Below are 10,500 nucleotides of genomic sequence, written 5' to 3' on the forward strand. Positions count from 1 at the left end.
AGAAAGAGAGAACAAAATTGAACAAGAAGAATAATTCATTGCTATTCATTTAGGGTCTAGTCAAGAGACAGAAGTCACAACAATTCTTGAAGTAGAGAGAATTTGATATTTTAATATCATTTATAACAGCAGCAAAAATATTTACATATAATTATTTCTCCTTCCAACTTTGAAAGTAGTTATCTTTACTCTCATTTCACCAGTTCAGAGGTAAACATACTTGTCACATTATTACATTTTTGACTTTGGGACACTTTTTATAATAAGTGACACCTTATAACAGCATTTTCTTTACTTAGTGTATGAAATAATATCTTACAGTTGATGACATCATAGGTCCAACTAAGTCCAGCCAAGTCCAGCTCAGACTTCACCTCCATGCCAGCTTTCTCATACAATGTTACCCATCATTTCTTCTTTGGAACCTCTAGCATGTTCTACTGAGTGTGTATATGTACACGTTTGTGCACATGTGTGTGTGTGTATGTATTGGTACTGGGGTTTGAACTCAGAGCATCAAGCTCTCACTTAGCTTTATCACTCAGGGCTGTCATTCTACCACTTGAGCCATATCTCCAGTTCCAGCTTTTTGCTGTTAAATTAGAAGTAAGAGTCTCAGTTTGTTTGCACAGGTTGCTTTCTCTGAACATTGATTCTTAGATCTCAGCCACTTGAGAAGCTAGTATTGGGTACTGCTGGAACCAACATTTCTGATAATTTTCTTTATTTAATGGAGTTAATATTTTCCTAAGGGGCTGAGACTCCAAATCTGCTAGTAAGCTAAAAACCATGCATGGTCAGAATTACCTAAATACACACTTGAGGGAGGAAGATTGGTTAGGTTTGAGGTGCAGCATACTGTATTAAGTGGTAGTTTTTATCACACTAGGCATAATTATTTCAATACCAGGTCATTCTCTTTCATTGCCCAAACATATTCTATTATATGGATGTAGCACATTTTATATATTTATTAATCAATTGGAGCTATTTCTGAATTTCTGCTACTGTTAGTAATGCTAGTATGAATACTACGAGTTTTTCTGTGGGTATGTGTTTCCATTTCTTTCTTTTTTTTTTTTTTGTTGGTCATGGGGGCTGAACTCTGGGACTGGGCGCTGTCTCTCAGCTCTTCATCTCAAGGCTAGCGCCTACCTCTTGAGCTACAGCACCACTTCCAGCTTTTTTCTGCTTATGTGGGGCTGAGGAATCGAACCCAGGGCCTCATGCAAATGAGGCAAGCACTCTACCACTGAGCCACCTTCCCAGCCTTCCATTTCTTTTTGATATATACTCTGAGGTTGAATTGATGGATCAAATGATAACTATGTTTAATATTTTGAGGACTATCCAGATTGTTTGTCCAAATGACTGCAAATTCCATTTTACATGATCTAAGGGCTTATGTTTCTTTCTTTTTTTTTTTTTTTTTGGGTCCAGTCGTGGGGCCTGAACTCTGGGCCTGGGAGCTGTCCCTCAGCTCTTCAGCTCAAGGCTAGTGCTCTACCACTTGAGCCACAGCGCCACTTCCAGCTTTTTTTCTTATGTGGTGCTGAGGAATCGAACCCAGGGCCTCGAGCATGCAAGGCAAGCGCTCTACCACTGAGCCACCTTTCCAGCCCAGGGCTTATGTTTCTTTACGTCTTTGCCCATTCTTGTCATTTTGAGGATAGCAATCCTAATAAGAGTATAGAGACATCTTGTTGTGGTCTGGACTTGCATTTTCTAAAGGCTAATGATATATCTTTTCACATGCTCATTCCCAATTATGTATCTCCTTGGAGAATTATCTATTAAGATCCTTTGCCCATTTGTTGTTGTTTTACTGTTACCTTACAGTTTTTCATTATTCTGGATAGAAATCTCTTAAGAGATAGATGATTTAAAATTTTTTTCTGCCGGGCACTGGTGGCTCACACCTGTAATCCTAGCTATTCAGGAGGCTGAGATCTGAGGATCATGGTTCAAAGCCAGCCTGGACAGGTAAGTCTGTGAGACTCTTTTTTTTGTTGTTGGTGGTGGTGGTGTGGGGCTTGAACTCTGGGCCTGGGTGCTGTCCTGAGCTCTTCAGCTCAAGGCTAGCACTCTACCACTTGAGCCACAGTGCCACTTCCGGTTTTCTAGTGCTTTATTGGAGATAAGAGTCTCATGGACCTTCCTGCCTGGGCTGGCTTTGAACCATGATCCTCAGATCTCAGCATCCTGAGTAGCTAGAATTACAGGCATGAGCCACTGGCACCTGGCCTGTGAGACGCTTGTTTCCAATTAACCACCAGAAAACCAGAAGTGGCTCAAGTGATAGAGAGCTCACCTTGAGCTGAAAAGCTCCAGGGACAGTGCCCAGCCCCACAATTGACCCCCCCTCCAAAAAAAATTACATTCTAGGGGTGTCTCTTTACTTAACTTGCTAATATATTTTGAAATAGAGAAGTTTTAAAATTTGATGAGGTTATATAAATTTGCGTTTTTTCTTTGTTGTTATGCTTTTATAATTATATCTAAGAAAACTAACCCAACGTTCTGAAGATTCACATCTATATTTCTCATGAGAGTTTCATAGTTTTGAAATAGAGTGTGTGTGTGTGTGTGTGTGTAGGTAAGCTAGTGCATATACAAGAAGGTGGTCTTGCCCTTTTGTTATTTTGCTCTGGCTTTCCTGTCTGGTTTTATGTGGCCTTTAGCATTACTCTTGACCATCCCTGTCTGTGGAGTGATGTTTCAGGTTGCTCACATTTCTTAGAGTGAGTGAGTGGCTGTGCCTCAGGGCAGTGCTACCTCCTGTGGACTGCTAATCCTGCCTTGGGCTTTGAGGAGGGACACTATTGTGCAATATCTGTCTTTCTATGTAAGAAGACTTGAGAGTAGCAATCGCTGCTATGGAAGTGCAGACCAGAAGTGTCAGCCTTTCCACATTGTGGCCATTCCTTCCCCCCTTTCATAGCCAGCTAGTCCTCCAGTAGCATCTCCAGTAGCAAGGAGCAGGAAGGACAGATCCTGGCAGAGTCTAGGCAGGTCTCATTGGCTGAACTGGGACATGTGACCACCTCAGCATGGTCTCTGGCAAAAAAGTATTGAGATTACCATGGTTGGCAAGGTATATTACACTCTGTTCCCTGAGGCTGGCTGAAGCACCCACCTTTCCTTAGGTCGAGGCTTTCAGTCCCCACAGAACCAGTCCCCTTGGCAGGAGGGAAGGTAGCAGTGCTGGGGAAAAGTCTGCTGCCTAGCCAGTGGGCTCTGTCTACCTCAGTGTCATCCAGCCACAGCTACAGAACAGGCCGACACAGATACCAGTGTGCTGAGAGGTCTCAGACTGGCATGGCCTTTCCTTGCTCAAGAGATAGAAACAAGGCCATTCTGATCCAGCCTAAGGCAGTGGTGTCATTGAAGGACTGATGGCTCAGGGACTCATTATTGCCTCAGTGTTCATTCAGTGGAACTAGATCACAGAGGAAGGGAAGACCTTTTGGGAAGATATTTTGAAGTGCATCTGATAGGAGAACTATTTGTTCCTATCTGCTCGTTAGAAATGGTAAAAATAACTCTTCTGGCCTCATGGCTCAGATTCCTGGAGTCAGATTGAGTAGCTAGGCATCATCAGCCATGGGATCAGAACTAGAGAAGGGTCTAATTGAGTCTGAAAACAGATGCTGATGTTAGGAAGGTATTGCTGGACAGCCTTGCTTTTTGAGCCAGATCCCAGTATCCCTGCCCCATGGCTGAGATATCAGTTCTTTCCCTGACTGCCCCTCTACCATTTCATCCTCCGCCTGTCTTGCTACCTGTTTGTCTCTCTCAGCTCTCTCCCCTACTCTCTTTTTGAGCCCTTTGGAGTTGAGAACTAGAAGCCACTCTTGTTCTCTTTTTTTACAGCCGACAGTGTTTGAAGTCCTGTAGGCTTCATTGCAGGGTGGGGTGGGGTGAGGGGGGAAGTGCACTGTTCAGGAAATGGAGACTGAGGAGGAAGAGGAATGTCACAGAAGCAATGGGAAACAGATGTGGTGATCTTGTGACACTTAGCTGACTCAGAGGAGCTGCAGGAGGGGCAGAAAAGGCTGGAATTTGGTGGTCATATTCACTTGTGTGTTTAATGCTTTTGTGGCTTTACTGGTGTTCATGAAGCAAATACTCCCAGCAAGGCAGTGAACAACAAGCTGATGATTAATTGCCCTTTTTAAATTGTAATTATGTCACTCACTAGAACCCGTGAACATTAATTCTCGATTTACAGAGTGAGTAATTGAATAATGAAAGGCTGCCTGTTTGTTGTGCTCCCTTCTTTCCCTTGCAGCTCCACCATTCCAGGCCCGCTGTTGTTCTCAGTCTTTGGATGGTGCCCACTTCTCTGGTGGCTTTAGTGCTTATTCTGGCCCCCTGATTGTGGCTGCCTGGCGTTGCTGTTCATTGACAGGGAATGAGGCCCAGGCTTATGTCATACGGTCTAGAGCTCTAGAGAAAGGGAGATTAGCCGTTTCTAGTTCCAATCTGAGGCTGCCTTTTACTAAGTTCTCTCTAAACAACAAGGCTTACCTTGCCAACTCCCACAAAAGTTTTTTTCTGGAAGCATCTGTGAGGCTTGCAGAAGCAGGGGCAAGTTGAGTTAGGTCTTGAAGATGAGGTGGGGCCTGGGTAGGCAGTAGTCACTGTGGGGCCCCTGCTATGGGAATCACCCTCTGCATTTCCAGTCTGTCAGTTGCTACTAGATCAGTTTGGATTCCTGAGTAGCTCACACTCTAGGCAGTGGTGGGTGACCGGTTCTCTCCAGCAGTGCACACTTGGAAGAGGGAATGCCCCTCTTCTTGGTTTTGTCCCCCACAAACAACTGCTTTTCCAAGTAAGCATTCTTACTTGGATGGATGCCAGGCAGGCCAGTACCACATAGTCCTCCACAAACTCCTCACCAGTCTTTGACTATTCATCTCTCGTATTCTGTCACATGGAGAAGAGTCCTCTACCCATGGGAAGGGAGTCCACAGGGAGGACAGATCAGCACCCCCTTAGTTAGGAAGGTTCTGACTTTTCTTTCTCACAGACTTCCATTTTTGCAGTTTCCCTTTTGAATTGGCTTTCTTATTTGCTAGCATTGGGGTATGAGAATGTGTCACATTCTTCAGGATTGGTACTCCTGAGTCAGATTTTATCAGTGTCATTTTGTGTATAGCACTGGGAGCAAATGAGCAGATACACTATCATTTTGAACAAGGATCTGAGAAAGTTCTGTGTTTTAAGAAATTTGTGGATGCTCTGTTACTGATTTGTGTGTATATGGACACTCCATCCTGTTTCCCAGAATAACCACATGTACTATTTGGTAAGGTCTAATTGGACTGTGAACTCATAGCTTTCTCCTCCTCCTCCTCCTCCTCCTCCTCCTTCCTCCTCCAGCTTTATTGAATGAACAGTATTCACTAAAAAATTAGGTATCATTAAGGAGTACATCATAGTGTTCTGATATAAGTACAGTTGGTGTAATGATTCCCATGGTCAAGCTATTAACATACTAACCTCAAATAATTACGATCCTGAGATGTGTGTTAAGAGTACTTTAAGATCTTTTTTTCAGGAATAGTACATTAATTTTTTTTAAATTTTTGCCAGTCCTGGGGCTTGAATTCAGGGCCTGGATTCTGTCCCTGAGCCTCTCTGTGCTCAAGGCTAGCACTCTACCACTTGAGCCACAGCACTACTTCTGGCTTTTTTGAGTAGTTTATTGGAGATAAGAGTCTTATGGGGACTTTTCTGCCTGGGCTGGCTTCGAATTGTGATCGTTAGATCTCAGCTTCCTGAGTAGCTAAGGTTACGGGTATGAGCCACTGGTGCCCAGCTATGATACATTAATCTTAATTATAGTTAACATATTGTTCTTTAGGTCTCTATATCGTATATCTTATTTGTGAAAGTTGTTATATGTCCTTTGACCAACATCTCCCCCTTCTCTTCAGTCTCAGCAACCACTGTACTACCTTATTTCTCTAAGTGTGACTTTTATATGTTCCACATATAAATGAGATCATCTAATATTTATCTTTCTGTAACTAGCTTATTTCACTTCACATATTGTCATGTGATCATCTCAGAGAAAGCATTTGACAAAATTCAACATCCTTTCATAGTAACAACTTTTGGCATTAGGTGTAGAAGTCATGTACCTCAGGAGTATAAAGACTGCAATATGACAAGCCTACCGTTAATATCATACTCAATGAAGAAAGACTGGAAACTTTTTCTCCAGAGAAAGTAAGACAAAGATGCCTTCTTTCACCAGCTCTGTTCTCTATAGTATTGTTACTTCCAAAGTATTAGGTAAGAGGAGGAAAGGCATTTAACTTGGAAAGTAAGTTAAATTGTCTCGTGTGTGCAGTTAAAATAATTTTATATGTAAGAGGTCCTAGAGACCACCTGTTAGAACTTTGATACTAATCCACTAATCAACATGCAAATAATCAGCTGTGCTTCTGTATACTAAGGATGAACTATCTGAAAGAGAAATCATGGTAGCATTCCCATTTGCAATACTGTTGGCTTTAGATTTTGAGATTTTTCCCCAGGAGTGGAACCACTTGGTATGGATCCTCATGCACCTTTGCACTGGCAGCTATTATTTATAGGGTGGATGTTGTGGGGTGGAGGCTGGGGTCACAGTGTGGGCTGACACACAGGCTTGGGAGATTAGATGAGGAAGAAGGAGGAGGAGGAGGAGAAGGAAGGGAAGGGTGGTATACACCAAGATTAAATCCATAATTTTGATGTTGTTTTTACAGAAATTAGACCAGAGAAAAATTCTGACTCGTGGGGTGGGGGGAGTAATAGTTATTCCTGCTGGGGAAAAGTCTAGTTGGACCTTTCTTTGGATCTGTGCTATGGAGTCAGTGCTGTGATGGCGGTCCCACAGGGTTATGATAGAGCTGAATAACTCCTTCCACCTAGTGGTGTTGTGGCCTTGATAACCTTCTCCTGCAGTGCAGTTCTGGAGATGCTGGTGAAGCACATGCACTGAGCTGCCACTCGGGTGAAATGGAACACATGCAGCTGTGCAGCACTGAAGCCCTGGTCATGACAGTAAAGCCACGGTGACTGGGGTAGGTGCTCAGTGTTCTGTATTTCCTATCTGCTTCAGTGTGTTCCTTCTACTTATGAAGCGTTGATTGTAAACCAGTGTACATGTGCTGTGTGAGGCTGACTGTAGCTACACTCACCCTGTGATTACCATGTGTCTTGATGGCATGAACAGACCACAAGGACTCAGACTTTGTAGGTTTGTGTCAGTATGCTTTTTGATGTTCACAGAGTGATGAAATTGCCTAATGATGCATTTCCCAGCATTGTCTCCATCATTAGGCAGCACATGAGTAATCATTCCTCTCTTGATCTCCCATGGGAGACACAGGCTCACACCAACAGGAGATTCTAGAGCATCCTATAGGCAGCTGCCCACGATAGACACAGAAACACAGGTGGGAATCCACTTTACACACCCCTCCCTCAGGCATTTGTGTATATACACACACACACTCGCACACACACCACACACACACACACACATGCATACACGTGTAATTTTCTTCTGTATCCATCTTTTTTCTTTGTAAGAAACTCAAGCCTCTCCAAGATTGTGGAGGACAAAGCTGACCATAACTTCACTACCTATTTCCTCCCTTCTGCTTTGTCTCCTGGTGAACTTTCTCAAAATTTTTCTGTCTTCTCAGACCTCAGCGCCTCTGTTTCCTTTCTTTCTTAGCTAGCTAAGTTTTTATTTCCACCTTACTCCTAGAAGACATGTTCACTGGATTCAGACTTCTAGGTTCATAGTTCTTTTGTTTTAGTGCTTGAAAAAATGGTGTGCTGCTTCCCTCTGATTCTGTGGTCTTTCTTAAGAAGTCTGTGGTCCTTTGCATTGTTCTCTCATATGTAGCATGCCATTCCTCTTTGTCTTTAGTGTCTAAAATTGGGCTTATCATTTGTCTGAGAGAGTTCTTCAAGTTTATTGTTGGCGAGGTTACTCATCTTCTGGAATCTGTAGGATTGAAGAAAATCTAACTTATTTCTACAGATATTCTTTATGCACGGCACTTTTCTCTTCTGACTGTGACAGTTTTTATGTCCCCCATATTTTTGTTTCAAACTGTTAAAAATTGCAATTTAGATCCATATAAATGTACTCATTAAAGTTGACTACCATTTTTTTCCCAGGTGCAGTAGCATGTTCCTAGAATCCTAGTACCGGGGACTCTGGGGCAGGAGGATCATGAGCTTGAGGTTAACGTGGGCTATGTAGTGAGACCATAACTCCATTTTTACACTGTTTCTTTTTGCCTATTTTCCTGGAGTACTTCCTTAAGTAATTCTCCTTTCGGAAAAATCTTTGGGAATTGTAAACTTTATTCACATTTGAAAATGTTTTACACGTTTTAGTTCACAAAAGTTTTAGAGCTCCTTGGTAAAGTACTTTTTTTTTTGGTGACAGTCTTGCATTAGCCCAGGCTGGTATGGAACTCACTGAACTCCAGACTGATCTCAAACCCCAAATCTTCTCCAGCCTCCCCATGTGCTTGGCTGGCATCTCCAGAACTTCACTGAATGACAGGTGTGCTCCACCACACCTGGCTTAAAGACTTCTAGGACAAAGAAATTTTAATTAATTACTTGAAAATATGTCTGCACTTGCTTTTACCAGGGCGTTCTTACAACTGTTCATCTTTTCTACTATGGTGGGAGTTTGACCCATAGACGCTGATATTATTTGTGGGTGCCTTTATTGTCCATCTGTGTCATAAAAGCAGTGGCATTGTGTACTAAGCTTTCTAAGTTTCCTCCTTAGGAGAGCACTCAGTAAATTGGACAGCAGCAGTATTGTTGCATTGGATTGGATCATGGGAAAGTGTCAGGAGAGGCACTTGAACTGCTACATTTAGGCCTTGAGGTCTTGCCTTCCTAAGGATACTACTTTTTTGACTGTACATTTTCTAGTTATTTTCAACTGCACAGAATGTGCCTTACTTGAGGTGCGGAGGGCTCCAGTGTCATTGGGTAGTGATGGTGAGGGTCATGGGAGAGTTTCCTTTGCATTTTCTCTGAGCTGTTGCTGGACTGGCTACTACAGTGAGTCTTGACTGGTGTTTCTTGCCCACCAGAAGCCCGTGGTCTGATGGGAACTTGCAGCTCAATTACTAGTGCACAGGAGGCCCCCCTGCAGAACACCGCTTCTGCCATTTGTAAAGCATAGTCCCTCAAACGAGATATTTATTCTATTTTACTTCAGTTTTCTCCTGCATAAAATGAGTTCAGTAATGCATGGAAAGCATTAAACAGGATGGCATATAGAAAGCACCTGACATACGATTGGCAGTCAGTGAGCTTCTTTTTCTTTCTCTCCTGAACACATTTTTTATGAAGCTGGAGACTGCTTTTCTAGCTAAGTTAAGAATTGGGCATATCACATTTTCCCATGTTTGTTTTCTGTAGAAACATAACACAAGAGGCATAGGATAATTGTTAATCCTCAGAGATTCTACTTGATTCTGGAATTCCAGAATTTTACAATTTTTGCTTTGGTTTGGCTTTTTGGAAAGGAACTCTTCTTCTCAGTTTTTGTTTTGGTCTCATCATATAGGCAAATTAGCTCAAGTCCCCTGAAGGCTAAATAATGACACTTTGCATTACGTAGTGAGTAGCAGACCCAGCATAAGGCTCTCCAGCTCACAGCAAGCAGGCGAGGAGCTCATTAAGCCCTGTGCACATCTCCTGATGGGCAGGTCTCTTCTTTCCCATCCCCTGAGAGAACATTCCCCTGGGAAGCCAGAGAGGGTTAATCTTTCCCTTCTGATCCAGTCAGCTTGGGCTGAAAGGGTGTGCAGGTGTGTGCATCTGTGGTGGAAGTGGGAGTTGAGGTGGGAGCTCATGGTGCCCATGAAGACGGTGGGGGCTTCTTCATCTCCTTCTGGGTTTTGTCTGCAGGTAGAGTTCCCACTGCCAAGGAAATTAATGCTCTTTTCTCCTCTGGGGATTGCCTGCTTACCTTTTCTCCCCTCTCTCTTCTTTAGAGTAGTTTTCTTCATGTTTCTGACAGAACATCTAATCATCTTCTCAGGATGACTTGGCTGATTTTTCCGAGGGACGTTTTTCTTCTTACGAGAATCTTAATCCCTTAACATGCTTCAGAGTATCTGAGATAAAACAGCTCAAAGCCTACGCACTGACTTTGGGATACCCCAGGGGAGCTTCTGTCACAGCCAGGCTCTTGGGGTTCAGGCTGTGATTTATTTGAATAATGAGAACATTGGAATCCTCCTGCCTTCAGTCTGCCATTGAGTTATTTTCTGTGGAATCTGCTTCAGTGTACATGCACAGGAGTTTGACATACACCTGCTTACAGCCACTCTGGCTAGCTGAAGTAGAGTTTGCCTGCCTCTAGCCATCCATCCACTTGGTTTTCAAAAGTGTGCTAAGACTCTGGAGCAGGGGAATTCAGCAGTGGGCTCAAGGGCCTGGAGCCCCTTGAGG

The 10,500-nt window shown here is 43.1% G+C and overlaps 1 protein-coding gene across 1 annotated transcript in view; it reads left to right on the plus strand.

Moving 5' to 3' along the window:
- Positions 1 to 10,500, plus strand: part of Chchd6 (coiled-coil-helix-coiled-coil-helix domain containing 6) — a 226,180-nt gene that overhangs the window by 64,797 nt on the left and 150,883 nt on the right. The gene's annotated exons all lie outside the window — the stretch shown is intronic.

The sequence above is a fragment of the Dipodomys spectabilis genome, unplaced genomic scaffold (assembly GCF_019054845.1).
Source record: "Dipodomys spectabilis isolate Male_0828 unplaced genomic scaffold, ASM1905484v1 ptg000054l, whole genome shotgun sequence".
NCBI classification, from domain to species: Eukaryota; Metazoa; Chordata; class Mammalia; order Rodentia; family Heteromyidae; genus Dipodomys; species Dipodomys spectabilis.